This window comes from Monopterus albus, unplaced genomic scaffold (genome assembly GCF_001952655.1).
Source record: "Monopterus albus unplaced genomic scaffold, M_albus_1.0 scaffold174.1, whole genome shotgun sequence".
Taxonomy (NCBI): Eukaryota; Metazoa; Chordata; class Actinopteri; order Synbranchiformes; family Synbranchidae; genus Monopterus; species Monopterus albus.
In genome coordinates, this window is record NW_018128054.1 from 302,793 (window position 1) to 319,316 (window position 16,524).

The 16,524-nt window shown below is 41.3% G+C and overlaps 1 long non-coding RNA gene across 3 annotated transcripts in view; it reads left to right on the plus strand.

Moving 5' to 3' along the window:
- Positions 1-16,524, plus strand: part of LOC109969457 (uncharacterized) — a 29,660-nt gene that overhangs the window by 11,035 nt on the left and 2,101 nt on the right. For all 3 annotated transcript variants that reach the window (XR_002276270.1, XR_002276271.1, XR_002276269.1), the window contains exons 2-3: positions 14,099-14,270; positions 15,406-15,588. This is a non-coding gene — a long non-coding RNA (uncharacterized LOC109969457). The remainder of the gene's footprint in view (positions 1-14,098; positions 14,271-15,405; positions 15,589-16,524) is intronic.

Below are 16,524 nucleotides of genomic sequence, written 5' to 3' on the forward strand. Positions count from 1 at the left end.
TCACATTCCCACTTATTTTCCTGTCACTTCTTGGAACAGCCGCCTGTAAAGAGTAAAAAATGTCCTCACAGTAATAACGGTGATAAAGAGGGAAATAGAGAACGAGAGAGTGTTTCTCTTGTCGGAATGTGTCCCATCCTTCTCTGCATTTCTCAAGTTCACTTCTGTGAGGTGATTTGCTTTTTTGAGAGCCATAACAATCTGCAGGTTTCCCTCAAAAGGTTTAGTGTCCAAAAGCTAAATAAGAAAGAAAAATAAAAAGTAAACGGTAAATGAGGTGAGAGGATAACTTCAAAAAGAGATTTTTTTTCTTTAAATGGAGGAAATGTGAAGGAGAAATGGAGAAAATCTGTTGATGGAAATGGCAATAGAAACTAGGAAGGTGGGAAGCTGAAGAGAGGAGAGGGTGGGAAACGATTAGAGGAAGGGGAAAAGAAAGACGGAAGATAAAGATGATGCAGCTGTCGGAGAGAGAGCCTCCACTCTCACTGCTGTTGATTATTTCTCAAGCACCCTGGCACACTGCTGATCTGAGACCGGATGGAGCTTAGTTGGTTGTTAGTAGCTCTGCTAATGTTGGAGAAAAGCTAGAAGCACATCTGCCTGTTTTGAATGTAAACTCTCTCCTTTCTCCCACTCAACCTCTTCCACTTTCTGTCATTTCAATTCAGGTCATTTCTCAGGTCCACGCTGGGCATAAATTGATATAGCTCCAAAAATCTTTAGATCTCAATGAGTTTCTGAAGGTTTCATGAAAATCCTGTTCATTTCAGGTGACCCATGATCTACACACCAGTACCCTCCATGAATTTCAACAGCTTCTTTATATATCAGCAATAATGACATGAAGAGTCGATACGGAATGAAAAATTTATGGACAGTGACTGGGTGGAAGGGTTGAGATATGACAGGATTCAGTTAGAGCCAACACGTCTCAAGTAGGGAGGTGATCACTGAAGGTCAGATGGTGATTAAAAAAAAAAGTAATCCTGATGGAAATATTCATTCTGAGATAGTCTGTTCATTTTGTTGGTCTTCCCTTTAGATTTTCCATGACAGCATTAACATTAGGTACTAACCAGTGCAGACCAGGAACACCCACCAAGACCTGCAGTTTGGCAGATGCGCTGACCCAGTCATCAGCCATCATGTCTGGTCCATGTCAAAGTTACTCGGATCCTGGCGTGTGCCTGTTTTTCCTGATTCCAACACATCAGCTTCGAGGACTGAATGTTCGCTTGCTGCCTTATATTTCCCCCACACAATGGCTGGTGCCATAGTAACAAGACTGTGTTATTCACTTCACCTGTCAATGGTCACAGTGTTATTTATAGATGATCGGCGTAAATGTGAAGAACATGTGTGGGTGAAAGGTCACTGTTGATACGGCCAATGTAGAGGTTTTACTGCCAGTTAGCAAACGGAAATGAAAATGTCCACACACACACACAATATGCATTTTTATGTGTTCACATATTGCCTTCTCAAAAACACAAGAATATGTTGTGAGTTTGTTCTCAAACCAAAGTAACATGAATGCAAACCACTGGGCAAACACTGTCAAAAACATACGTCACCATTAAATCCTTTGGCAGTGTGTCAGTAGTAATGTAAGGGATATGTAGTGAATAAGCTAAAAACACAGACGTGGCCCCCTTAGAAGGAGAATTGCTTGCTTGCAAATTCTGACAAGCTGTGAAAGACAGTATGACCTCACTGAGCACAGGATACTGTCATTAATACGAACTAGCTTATCCTAATCTCTGCACGTACATTATTAATGAACGTGCTGCTGTGTGTTTCTGAATGTAAAGGCACAAGAAACAATTACAGAAGAGCAGTGTTGTCAATACTAATCCAGTCAGTGTTAAGGGCATAAGTCAGCGCTGTTCTTTCCACAGTGTGTCTAGGGTTTTGTCTCTGTAGTTGTTTTATAACAGGGTTCGACATTAACCATGGCCTGTGGCCACCAGTAACTTTAATGATATATAGTAATGTTCCACAAACATCCTGTTTCATTCGCACCTTTTAGTTCAAAATTCTACAAAAACATCAAACAGTAAGGAATGAGTTGAACTCAAGTTTTTGACTTAAAGAAATGGATATTTTCATTTATTGAAGTGTCACAGTTAAGGTAGGCCGTGTTAATTTCCAGTAAATTGCCTTTTCTGCTTTGGTTTTACATATGTTTATATGTGGGTCACCAAAAATGTACTTTGGCCACTAAATTTAGGGGTTTGGTACCCTGTGGGGTTAGTGCCTACAAATATTAGCATCTATCCCTGTATAAACACACTTTTTAAGTGCAGAATAGGCTAACTGAACAACTCTCACGCTCCACTTTTCATTTCCACATCTGCCTTGTACATGAACAAAAATAACTTTCGATGCCCCTTATTCCGCTTGTGTAAGCCCGAGCTATAGCTGTGGGTGCATAAAGCATCAAACTGACCTAAATCCTGTCCCACTGTGGGTCGCTGACTTGCCCAACAGAGCTGCTCTCTGGCTGTCACAACAAGCAGCAATCCAGCATATTCCTAGCCCTTTAGCAAGCTGGTTCCCATGGCCTGTGGCGATTAGCCTTGCTATTCATACCTAACCATAGCTACTCTCTCAAGCTCTCTTTTTCCTCAGCCACTCTTCTTAAGGATGGGACTGGTCAAATACTCTGCACCACAAGTCTTCCTTAGCTGAGTGGCTGACTAGCACGCTAGAAAAGCAAGTGTGTGTCCCTCTGGATATGCATATGCCACCCGATATGCAAACAGAGGATCAGTGAAGCCAGCCTGTAACCTGTTTCTCCACTAAAATATTAACCCACAACATCAAGCTTTTGACTTCCGGCCATATCAGTGTGACTCCACCGTCACAGATGTTCACTAGATGCACCTCTAGCTTCTCTCACCTGCAGAACTGGCATTCAAAATTCAGGTAGCTGAACCTTTGTCTATCCCCTACTTTACACCACATGAGAGTCAGAACAGTTGAAAACAATCTTCTACCAGGGGAATTAATTAAGATGGTATAAATCTAGTCTAGGGCCCCTTTAAGCATACAGCGCAGAATAACAAAGGCTGTGGAAGAGGCGTGGATCAGAACTGAGAAGCATGTAGATGGAGGAGAAGGAGAGAGGGGTTTTTTTTAACTAAAGTTTTTTTGTTCTATTTTTATTGAAGGGTTTAACATCATTCATTGTCACCTCTAAATGAGATTAAAGACCTCAAAACCTGTGCTTCACTGTATATTAATAGCTATGTACAGTATACAGGCACACCTGGCAATGTTGGAGACCAGCAGTGGAAAGTAATTACTAGTATCTACTCATTTGTACTTTACTCTCCATTGTGTGTTACTTTATGCTCGGGCTGCTGCAATTAGTTGACATAATCAGTGACGCTGACACTGAAAATACGTCCTCAGTATTTTAAATGGACACAATGTTTAGGCTGGGCTTTTTCTCCGTTTCTTCACGGTACCAGTCTGTTTACTGTTATCGTGCCTTCTTCTTTAATACAATCTAGAAGTTTATGCGTGTTGGTGTTGGAAGAAAATGAATCGATTCATTAGTAAAACTGTTGATAGAATTGAAAGAAAATAGTTGTTACTGGCAGCCCTACTTGTTTCTGCTCATTCTAATCGTTGATTGTGGGACTTAGGAAAAGAGTTGTTAATCTTTTGGCTCATGTCCTAAAGTCCTCCACAGCCCAGAAAAGTTTGTTTCTTGGCTAAGTTCAGAGCTTTGTTCCATAATAAAACAAGTTTACACAACCAGATAGTGATGAGACTTGGAGTACAGCTGTGGGAGGATGAGCATGGTGACACAATGAGCCTGTGGCAATTGCCTAGAAACTGATCCAAGTAGACACAAACTTACAGGTTTTACAACAAACAACGGCATTTTGCATATAAACATTTGTTCCTGAGCTCATTGGAATCGCATATGAGTCACCCAGTAACATTTCTAACAAAATCCAAATTTCTAATGTCTCTCCCCAATTATTTTTACATTTACACCACATGAAACCGAGTCAGACAGTTTCCAGATCTGACACCATGCTGAATTGGTTTCCAGTCGATCATCAGTCTATTGCTAGCAGTCCTATTATGTGCACCTCTACCCTCGTAAAGACCAAGGTACTATGGCACATAAAACACAGATTCACTCAGAAATGCAATTCCTCCCCTTTGGCTGAGATGGACTTCTTCTTCTCCACAACTTGTCGTGGAAGAGAATGATGTCCTGGCATCCTAGAGGTCAGACGGCCATGTTCCACCACTGCGGCCCAACCTTGGCAGATACATTAGTACATTTAATCCCCTTCTGCCCTGCTGTATGTCTTTTAGTTGTGCAGCTGTGTGTAGCTTGTTAAAGCCAGGAAGCCATGGTTCCTCATGCTGTATTTCATAGGTTCCTAAGAGAGAGTAAGGCAGACACTGACAAAGAGAGAGAGAGAGAGCGCAGGGATTAATTTAGTTTGACATGTATGAAATACAAGTTCAAGTCCCTGAAGTTAAGGTTTATAAACCGGGGTTTCAGCAAGATTGTATTTCAAAATTGCAACTCTGAAAATGTGTCTGGTCTTGCAAGACTGGTGTGTACATATAAAAGAAAAAATTGGAATCCTTTTGAGACGTCGTTGCAGGCTGAATGTCAATAACACATATGGAAAAAGATGTTGCACTTCCATTGAACTGAGATATGAACATACAGTAGATATCAAGATGAAGTCTGGATGAGAGAGGTAAAAGAGAAGGGAAACATGGAGAGTGAGATTGAAAACAACATCTACAGTGATGGAGAAAATGACAAAAAGAAGTTAGAGATAGACGGGAAGTACAGGAGTACACTGTGAGCGCTTTAGGCTACGAGCTGACAGGTGCCGTAAACATGTCACAGCATGAATTATTTTTTATTTATTACTAACATGACCTGTTTTTTATTGCTGTTGTCATAAGTATTTAATCCAAGATGATAACATCAGTGAGGCAAACAGTTACTCTGGTGAATTGCATTTGTTCCCATAATTTGTATAAAATGTAAATGATTTTCACTACACTACACACACTACAAAGTGTGACTTGCAGAAGTCTCTCACCGCTGAGCTGGACGTAACACAAATAACAACACAAACATCCAGCACAGCGTGTCAGCCTGCTATAACTTCATCCTGCTCATAGGCTATCCCAAAGGTTTGTATGTTTGCATGTTGCTATAAATGCATCTGTAGCGTGTTTCCCATTTGTGGGAGGAAATGAAACGTGTTCTACTTAAGGTTGTTTGGAAACTATTGAAAAGATTGAATCGGGGTTTATTTAATTGGTGTTTACTTGTGAGGCAATTTATGAACATAAAAAAAGCATATGAAAGTATATTTCATATCTGTGCGTGAACATTTTCATTTCCGTTTGCTAACTGGTTGTGACATCTCTACGTTGGCCATATCAACAGTGACCTTTCACCCGCACTCGTTCTTCACATTTAAGTTTCTTTACTTTACTTGAAATTGCTTCCACCTACATCAACTATTTTTCTCTTGTGTATACACACACACACACACTGGATATTCCCTAACACCCCATGTTGCTAATGCTGGATGGAGGTTGTCATGGGAACACATCTTTGACAGTTTTCTCAGCTCACTTGCAGCAAAAACAGAGAAACTCTCTCAGGAGACAGAGGATGTAAACGCATTAGAGGGAGAGTATGACTGGGCAAAGACGACCATCAGGAGCCGTCAACATGGGGCAGTTGAATACATAAAAATACTGTTGCTCGGTGGTGATGTCCCTGTCATGCCTGTACAGTTCATAAGAAGCCAAAGCCAGTCACGGTTAGCTTAGCTTAGTATAACTATTGGAAACAAAGAAACCACTGGCCTGGCTGTGTCCTAGCTGAGCTGACAGGTCCTGATTGAGATATAGTCTGGCAAGCAACACCTGGCAAAACAATGAATTGTCATTTTTTTTAATATAGTTTTGGTACAAATTAAATAAGATATACATGTTCTTTAGAGGTTTTGGCACTGTAAGTGGATTTTAACTTTGGACACAGCCGGGCTGTTTCCCTGGTCTTTGTGCCAAGTCCAGTTGGTCGGCTGCTGGTGGTCTTCTTATTTTATTGGATAGACATGACGGTGGTATCAATCTTCTTATCTAATTTTCAGCAAGAAAGCATATTTCCCTAAAGATCAAATTATTCCCTTAAGTTTAACAAATTACTCTGTGTAGTCTTACTTTAAAAAGTACATAGAAAATGAATGTTTTCATTTTAAAAGCTCCTGTGTAACAGTGCCGACATTTACGTGTGTTATGATCTACATTGGTGCTTGCATTCTCAGCTTTGCTGGTTGTACTGCTAAGTGAAAATGACCAATGGTTGCAGCACCAAAGACGTGGTGTGCTTATAGTAAGAGAATTTTTTTACTCGGTCTCTCTGCTCCCATCTGTCGGCTTGTCTTTCTCTCTGTCTGTCTTCCTGTCAGAGCATTATGCCTGTGTCTCACCATGAGCCTGCCGCGGCACCGAAAGATGCTCAGTAATCACATCATGGTGCACAACAGCAGAGCATTTATTTGTGCATGTGTGAGGCGTTTGTGTACGTGTGTGTCTGAGCAGTGTAAATATACATTTCTGTGTTATTTATGAAAACCTGACATTGTTTTTCTAGTCTCACATCATCAACGTTGTGTACAGAATTGCGTATTAGATTAAATATGATCCTTTTTAATTTCCTTTAAAATGTGTTGCCAGCAATGTTCTATGTTTCAGGCAGATATAATGATCCTCTTTAACTCTATAGAGGATATATTAAAATGCGGGTTTTCTCTTGCTTTGTTTTTGGTTTGTACTGAGACAAAGTGTATAATCTGGGTTTCTCAGCCTTTTCGGAGTTCATGCAGATGTACAGTGGGGAAAATAAGTATTTGATACACTGCTGATTTTCCAAGTTTTCCCACTTACAAAGAATGGACAGATCTGTAATTTTCATCGTAGGTACACCTCAACTGTGAGAGACAGAATGTAAAAAAACAATCCAGAAAAATCACATTGTTAGATTTTTAAATAATTTATTTCCATTTTATTGCGTGAAATAAGTATTTGATCATCTACCAACCAGCAAGAATTCTGGCTCTCACAGACCTGTTAGTTTGTCTTTAAGAAGCCCTCCTATCTTTCACTCATTGCCTGTATTAATTGCACCTGTTTGAACTCGTTACCTTTTATAATAGACACCTGTCCACACACTCAATCTATCAGACTTCAGCTTCTCTACTATGGGCAAGACCAAAGAGCTAAGGACATTAGGGACAAAATTGTAGACCTGCACAAGGCTGGGATGGGCTACAGAACAATAGGCAAACAGCTTGGTGAGAAGGCAACAACTGTTGGCGCAATTATGAGAAAATGGAAGAAATGCAAGATGACTGTCAATTTCCCTCTGACTGGGGCTCCATGCAAGATCTCGCCTTGTGGCATAGTAATGATCCTGAGAAAGGTGAGGGATCAGCCTAGAACTACACGGGAGGACCTGGTCAATGACCTGAAGAGAGCTGGGACCGCAGTCTCAACGGTTACCATTAGTAACACACTACACCGTCATGGCTTAAAATCCTGCAGCGCACGCAGAGTCCCTCTGCTCAAGCCAGCGCATGTCCAGGCCCATCTGAAGTTTGCCACAGACCATCTGGATGATCCAGAGGAGGCATGGGAGAAGGTCATATGGTCAGATGAGACCAAAATAGAACTTTTTGGTATAAACTCCACTCGCCGTGTTTGGAGGAGGAAGAAGGATGAGTACAATCTTAAGAACACCATCCCATCCATGAAGCATGGGGGTGGAAACTTCATGCTTTGGGGTGCTTTTCTGCAAAGGTGACAGGACGACTGCACCGTATTAAGGAGAGGATGGATGGGGCCATGTATCGCGCGATTTTGGACAACAACCTCCTTCCCTCAGTAAGAGCATTGAAGATGGGTCGTGGCTGGGTCTTCCAGCATGACAATGACCCCAAACACACAGCCAGGGCAACTAAGGAGTGGCTCCGTAAGAAGCATTTCAAGGTCCTGGAGTGGCTTAGCCAGTCTCCAGACCTGAACCCAATAGAAAATCTATGGAGGAAGCTGAAACTCCGTGTTGCCCAGCGACAGCCCCAAAACCTGAAAGATCTGGAGAAGACCTGTATGGAGGAGTGGGCCAAAATCCCTGCTGCAGTGTGTGCAAACCTGGTCAAGAACTACAGGAAATGTCTGACCTCTGTAACTGTAAACAAAGGTTTTGGTACCAAATATTTAGTTCCATTTTTCTGTTGTATCAAATACTTATTTGCCCCACTGTAGCTGTAGAGCAGCGTCTCTGCCTGTAGCGTAAAGGCAGACCGTAATATAAAGGAGGGTGCTAGAAATATAAACAAGTTAAAATGGAGAAATGTCTGTGATACTGAAGCAGCTGTGAGGACTGAATCCAGAGATATGTTTGGGTTTGATACTGTGCTTTATCACAAGATAAGTCCTAAATAACATCATGTGGTGATGTGGACCCCCAGTATTGTGTATTCGCAGGTGGTGTATATGACCCGCATTAATCAGGGTACAGCTCCAAGGCCTTCTGACTCCTAAACACACATTCCTATGAATACCACATTCCCATGTCTATGAAACCCATGGCTCCATTGGAGGAACTCTGGTGCTTACAAAAAGAAAAACATCTAAGCTGCACAAGACACTGTCACATTTGCAATGTGATAACAGCCTTTCTATGATGAAAACGGACATTGTGAAATACATTATATTAGGTTCTCTACACTATTTCTAAGTTCACTTATCTTTTTATGCCTGTGTTACCTTGACATCATTGCAACTAACCTTGCAACACCAGTCCTCAGGTTTGATCTTCCTGTTGTCAGGCAAGGACATAGATACATTTTCTGGGGACACACATGACTTGCAGAGAGATGATTGGCTGTGATCTCCTTCACTTACATTGCGACATGAACCCTTCTGATTGAACAAATGCACCACTGAATGATGAAACACAAAGGACAGTTCTGCAAACCAGAATCAACAAGTTACCTGGCACCATGTTATTACCAACACTGTAGCACCTCATCTGCATTTTAAACAACAAAAATGTCGCTACAAAAGGTGCCGTTATGAAAGGGTTCATAGTAAAGGTCACATTCAAGGACAAACAATATATTAGTTGTTCTTGTTAATGAACACATTTGCATTTAAATGAGATGTCTCGTAACTGTGACTCATGAAATAGATTTTGCGGAAGAACATAGACCACCTTCACATTTCATTTCTCACATGGGTCATATTAAACACTTGTGAGTGGTGTAATTGTAAAACATGTTAAAGCTGTATTAAATAACTTCTTCCTCTAAGTTTCGACCATTAAGTGAGAGTCAGAATTTTAACAACTTCTCATTAAAACGTTACATGGACTGCTGTGTTATGTCCAACATACTAAAGTGGGCCAAAACGGAGGAAAATGCGTTAAATTACTTATTTTCTAATCCAGGAAAATGTGCTTGTTTCTGTTAATTGGACAACAAAGCACTAAGGTTGCAGTCAGTTGGAATGACTCCAAACTACAACAGAATAATTCAGTACGAGGGCACAATATTGAAAGGTTAACGTTGGCTTGATAATAGTACTTATGCATCTAGCAGGAAGAAAGCCCCATCCACGTCAAACTTTAGTCCTTTGGATGCTTTTAATGCTCTTCATCTCTGACATGCCAAACCGATGTTGACCCTGGTTTTGCCTCATTCCTTGTTGCACTTTTCCTGTGGCCTCTTGGGTCTAACAGGCAGGTCTGCTCCCATCCTGGGTTGTGGCTGTCTGTGAAATGAGCCGTGCTGGTTTGAAAAACACTTCTTATAACTTCGGATCAGTTGGGACGTAGAAAACGTGTGGTGCACATTATACCAACATTGGCCACAGAGGGCAAGAAATAAACACAGGGCCTGAAGATAGCAGAGTGGGGTGGGGTTAGTACAGCAGGGAGAAAACCGTTGACAATTTTTTACTTGATTTATCTGAATTTGTGCAAATTCTTAGTTAATGCAGCTTTAAAATGTTTTCCTGATTATATTCAGTAATCAGCATGCCATTTTTTAAACAGTCTGCTGCTGATCTGTAACCAAACTTCATACTTTACACACTGTACTGTAGAACTGTCTGTCTGCATCAGTGTGTTTTGAATAACAAACATAAATCCAAGTTGTCAGTTGGTCGGCTGCTGTGGATGATCTTTCCCTCAGACGTTGCTTGATTGGCAGTTTTACAATAGATTTGAATTCACCACTTTTTGGAAAACATGAGATAAACCTGCAGTTTGCACTTGCTTGCTTACATGTTATCCAAACTTGACCTGGACCCAAATAAATTTTCTGTACAAACCCGGCCTGAACCCTAAGATACCAACGTTCCTGTCGGGCTCGGTTTGGGTATCCACACTCTGGTGCAAAGAGAAGCTGTCAATATATTCCTCAGCATCCCTTTAGGGGTCTCACAGTGGGTCATCAAGGAGGACTGAACCTGAAGAGGTGGAGGTGATGGCAGATGAGGAGAGGTGACAGGGAGATGAGAAAACAGGGAGAGCGTGGCAGGAGAGGTTGACAGGAAAGGTGATGAGAGGGGTGTGTGAGGCAGAATAGATGTGAGCAGGAAGAGGCTGCCCTGCAATGACGGATGCATTGTGAGTCACATGTAAGTCAGCGCCTTCATTATTCTGGCCTAGTTCACCACGCGACAACCTTCAGATACTTTGTCTGTAGGCAAACTGTGTTTGATGTAAGGTGAAGCCAAATCATAGCCCAAGTTTGCAGTTTCTGCTTCACAGTATATTCTGTGGTTTTAATGCGTCAGGAAAATCATAGCCCAAGTTTGCAGTTTCTGCTTCACAGTATATTCTGTGGTTTTAATGTGTCAGGATTTTTTTTTTTTTTTTGATCGTCTTGTTTTGTGACCATTGTCAGGTGATTGTGTCCACTGACAGAACTGATGAATCTTCACTGACACTGTACCACAAGTGTGAAATTTACTCTGAATGGTGTCACATCATTATATACAAAGTACAGACATGTGCCTGCAGCCAACGACGATGTGCACAGTAACTCACACAGACACTATTCAACTGTGACAGCTAAAGTACCACTATACATCAGTATAGTTCAGCACATCCCCACCAACCTTTGTTCAACAGCTTTTCATGAACCCTGTTATAATTTTTATAGACATATTGTTATTCACAGTCTTCCTTGTGACACAGCTGTGTTTATTAGGGCTAGTTAGCTAGTTTGTAGTTTTACTGCTGGCTTAAAACACTACCATTTTTACCCTAGGTTCTCTTTGAAGGACAGACAACCCATACTGCCATCTTTGTGCAACCCCCAGACAGGTCTGCAGACATTTTTTCCTTAATTCTTTTTGAACACAAAACAGCTGCTTCAGACGCCATTCTGTGTTTACATTCTTGTCCCCAGTCTCAGACCTGTTGGTCTCTGTTTTTAATTTTATGTATTTAATTTTATTAGGCCATTGAGTGGTAAGTTAGAAACCATTGCTTCAAAGTGCATAGCCTACTGTACTGCATATAGCATTGTGGAACAAACATGGCTTTAAATCTGTGATGTATGAGGCAGACTGCCATATCAGCCAGGGTTTTCTAACCAGCAGCAGTTGCTCAGCTCTCTTGTGTACATGTATACAAGATTGCAGAAGATATAAAGCAGAGGTAAAATGATTGGCAGAGTGCTTAAAAGCATGAAGTGCCTTTTCAGAGAGACAACCAATGCCAGCCCCTTGAATCATAACATTCAAAAGAGAAAAAGAGAGTGACTCATAATGATCCTCTTAATGTTTGTATGCCAAAACACAGTAGTGCCAAAAAAAAAAAGGGACGGAGCAAAAGAGGAAGGATCTCCATAACGGCAGCATGTCTACGTCATTGACAGAATGGTGACCACGGGGATGAAGGAGCGAGGAGGGTGGGTAATATTACCCACATGTCCCCGCTGTTTGTGGCCTTGCCCCCTGTAATGCTGCTAGGCAGTGATGTCGCTCAGACACACACAAGGAGTGTGTAAAGAACTACGCACACACACCCCCACTGCTGCTAGTGGTGGCTAATTAATACATTCATGCATTGCATAGGTATTTATTCATACACAGACACATTCATATCTGGCCAGTAATTCATACCACACTGTCAAAACAATGACCGCCAACAAGCGCCTTTCACATGCACCAGGTAACCTAAACTCTTAACACTGCTCCAGTTAGTTTTTCTTCTTCTGCATCTTTGACTGCACCGCCGTCCCCTTTACTGTGAACAGTAACCTTTTGCTAACATTTAGTTTCAGTTCAGCATGTACAGAAAGACGGACGTCGTTCTATAAACAATGTTCATCAGAAGACGTGAAATAGAAGCCCAAGTACCGAGCTTCGATTTTTAGTAATCACGGAGCTCCAGATGAACTGACTAGACTGTGATGGTCAATGGTCAAAGTCTTTGTGACCTTACATTTGTCCCATTCTCATGAATGTGATGTTTCAGGAACACCTTGAGAGTATTTACTTTTGGCACAAATGTCCATGTGGGTTCAAGGATAATGTGACAAAGTTCTCCATAAGTCCTCTGTACTCCACTGTAAAAATAATCTCTACAAGAAGATGGCATGTTTCTCTCTGGATAAGTCCAGACAGCCACGCTTGTAAGCTGCAGCTTGTCTGGCAGGTGGAGGCAGTAACACTGGTTCCTTTAAGTCCATAACTCTGAGGGACTGTTGGAACTGTAATCTTACAAATGCACTTTCAGACAGTATGAGGAAATCCATTGCTTGTATTTGATTAGCAAGTAAAACACACTTTTGGCAGTTTATTAGGTACATGAAGATGAAGTCGGTTTAATCCAGCAGTCCCACAGTAAATCCGACTGCAGTACATCAAGGTGCTAATGCTCCGTTTACCTGAGAGGTGTTGATTCAGCTGTATGTTAGTTTGGTGCTGCTGTTGAACTGTACTGCTTTACACAGAGAGCTGCGTCTGTTATTTTGTCCACTCCATGTATATCAGTGTAGTTCTGCTAAATAACAGAAAAGCCTTCTCTGTGTAATGCAGTACAGTTTAACAGCAGCACAAACTGCAGCCTCCAAAATGAATAAACAAAACATTATTACCTCCACGACGGAGGGTTTATTGCTGTGCTTTTGGATTAGACTGACTTATTTTAGATTTGTGTACTTAATAAATTGCCATCTGAGTGTGCTCCTTACTCTTAAAACAGTACAGCACAGTCTGCACACAAGCTTCATCACTGACTGTCAGGCTGGGATTGGAAATCTACTGTAGATGTCGCTCTGTGTTGAATCTTTCTTGATCTTGTAGTTTTGTTGTAACTTATTAATTTGGGGGTGCTATTGGACAGTGAATTTAAATTTGATAAACAAGTTAACTCAGTTGTCAAATCTAGTTTCTTTCACCTCAGAAAAAGTAATTCATGCATTAGTTTCATCGCAGCTCGATTACTCTAATTCCTCCTTATTGTCATGTTTGCAGCTTGTTCAAAACGCTGCCACAAGGCTCCTTACAGGAACACGTAAATACGACCATCTCCCACATAATTGAATCTTTTCGCTGGTTTCCAGTTTAATTCAGAATTGATTTTAAGCTTTTGTTACTTGTTCATAAGGCACTAAACAGGTTAGCTCTATTGTACCACTTCCTGTAGAGCTCTTAGGTCCTCAGGCCAGAAGCTTCTGGTCATTTCGAGGTCTAGACTTGAACTTGGAGGAGATTGTGCCTTTGCTGTAATGGGTCCCAAGCTGCGGAACAGCAGCACCAACTTGGAAATAACTGTGGAAAATTTGAAGTGATCTAAAAACCTACCTGGTTGAGTTACTTGATTTTTCTCCTGTTTGTATTTGTCATTATTTATTGATTGATGTACGGCACTTTGGTCAACCCCTGTTGTTTTAAATGTGCCTAGAAATAAATTTGATTTGACTTGACTATTACCCACATACAGGCTCCTACAGTGTCATGTACTGTATTTTAACCATGAGCTCCTTTCATATCTTGATGACTGCAGGTCACAGCGGTTGGTGAAGGAGATATGGAAAAGAAGAAGAGAGTATGCAGGAGAGAGGAAGAAGAACAAAGCCACAGAAGGAAGAGAGAGAAGAGGAAATTATTCTGAGGGATGATGACGACGATAAAGCCGAAGCATGGAGTGATGAAGAGGCAGATGAAGACACCTCATGGTATGACCAGTCACATCAGGACTCAAGGACGTCTTGTGTTTGAACCTCAATTTGACTGCATAAGATCAAATATTTGCCTATTATATAGAGCACAGGCCCACAGAGAGCACAGTGTTTTGGAATCGGAGGACTGAAGAGAGCACACACACACACACACACACACAGTTCTTGTTTCAGCTGCTACTACCTGCAGGGAGGGGAGCCCTGATATGTAGTAGATGTATCTCTTCCTCTCTGTCCTCACCTCTCCTTCATCTCTCTCTGTTGAAGTACACCCCCCAGACTTGTAGTATTTCTCTCACTTTGCTTTCAACTAACCTGCTCATCACTAGCCAGGGATGACCCTAATTTTGAAATGTCTCGTAAATAAATCAACAGGCTGCCCCACAGCTATGTCGACATACTGAAAATACTGCAGCTATCACATCTATACACTGCACCTCCTGAGAGCTTTCATGCACGTGCTTTTTGTAGGGATATGACATGTTTTGAAGCGACGGCCGTGTTTTAAAAGCAGCAACACTGGCCTCGTCTTCTTTTCTTTCTACTATAAAGACTCTGCCCTTGCACCATCAAACCAGGACACCCAAAGTCTTCTAAGTTTAGGAATACATTTTGTGTGATCACTGAAAACCAACGAATTAAAGCACATCAGAAGATTTGACCTTTGACAGGGGACTGACTTTCATAAAGTAGAGGACAGAGAGAAAGATGTGCCGTAACACTTGACCCCACCTCCACATATTGACGTCTCGTGGGCTGCTTTACAGTCAACTATGACCAATCCAAGCTCCATAATAAACATTAAATGTAGTGAGCACAGCCACCTACATGTCCTGTTGCTAGATGAAGGTAAATCACTGAGTCACAGCTGAAATCGCTCATCACAGAGAATTTTTTTCACTAATGCATGATAAAAAGAACAGAACATCTTTTAACTTGACCCAGAGCAGTCTAGACAGCACTCAGCGTTTTTGTTTCATCGTAAAATGAGCCAGAGTCAAGCACAGTTTGTCACAGGTGTGTAACAGCTTAACTTTCATGTCTTCCTTTAGTCTGAATCTGTAACTGATCTTTAAAGTTGTATTGGATAAAGCTCTGACACATGAAATTGGAATTGCTTCTTCTTTTGCAGCATCCCAGCTGATCAGCGCAGGCCTGGCGTGTTACGATCTCAGAATCCCCTGTCTGGGCTACAACGCACTCAGTGACGTCAGAGCCTCTTTGTATGTGTGTGCAGGCCTCGCTGTCAGCCCCTGCATGGCTCCGGAGGAGGTAGTGATATGGAGGGAGAGCGCGAGAGAGGCGGAGGTGGGAGGTAGGCTTTATGCTGTGATATCATTTCATGGAAATTGTTATTTGTGGAGGTGGAGATGCAGCACCCTACGTGAGCTTTGAACAGCACAGCCTCCTAGAGGCCGAGCAGCCAAATTCAAGTTTGTGTCTAGAAAAAAGATTTAGACATTTAGCAGTTTGTCCTCCTCTTAAGCCTCAATATAATTTGATTGATATATCGAGTTGAATAACAGTCTTTCATTATAGAAAGCAGAGTTTACATGAGCTGTAGGACGGATGATGGGAGAAACTGTATTATATTAACTGAAAGGCAGCATGCGTTTGGCATGGCCTGCAACAAAGTCTTTGAGATGTAGTACAGTAATTTTCATATTATGCAAAAGGATTTGTGTCTTTTGAAACCACAGTTAGAAGTCATATGACTACTGTGGAAAATAAACACACAGCACCATCTGGTGGTGACAAGCTTTTGGTGTGTATCAACTTCTTAATCCATGAGTACATGCCAACACTGTACTGTAGGATTATGGTTTTTGTCATTTAAAGGCATTAAACAGCTTTTTAAATCTCATCACAACCAGATAAGCAACAAACAAAGTTCAAACTCAGAATTCTGAATGTTTTTAAAATTCAGCTTTAAAGTCAATTCTGAGAAAAATTGAGTTTAAAGTCAGAATTCAGTGGCGTTAACCCTCTTCTGAACAACCCAGTGAGAAGAGCACAAAAAAGAAGCAAAGCACAAAAATCTCAAATAACCAAAACTGTTCTAACTTTGGCAAAGTTCTAAATTAACATCAAAGCTCATAGTAAGAAGCTGATTGAGAAAATAAGGGCCTTTGCCACAAAGTAGGTCAAACTTACACAGATGAGTTTAATAACAATAAGACACATGACAACTGCAAGTGTTCCTTGAAACTGATTTTAATGGTGTTAAAAATAAGGCTATGATTCTGTTTTA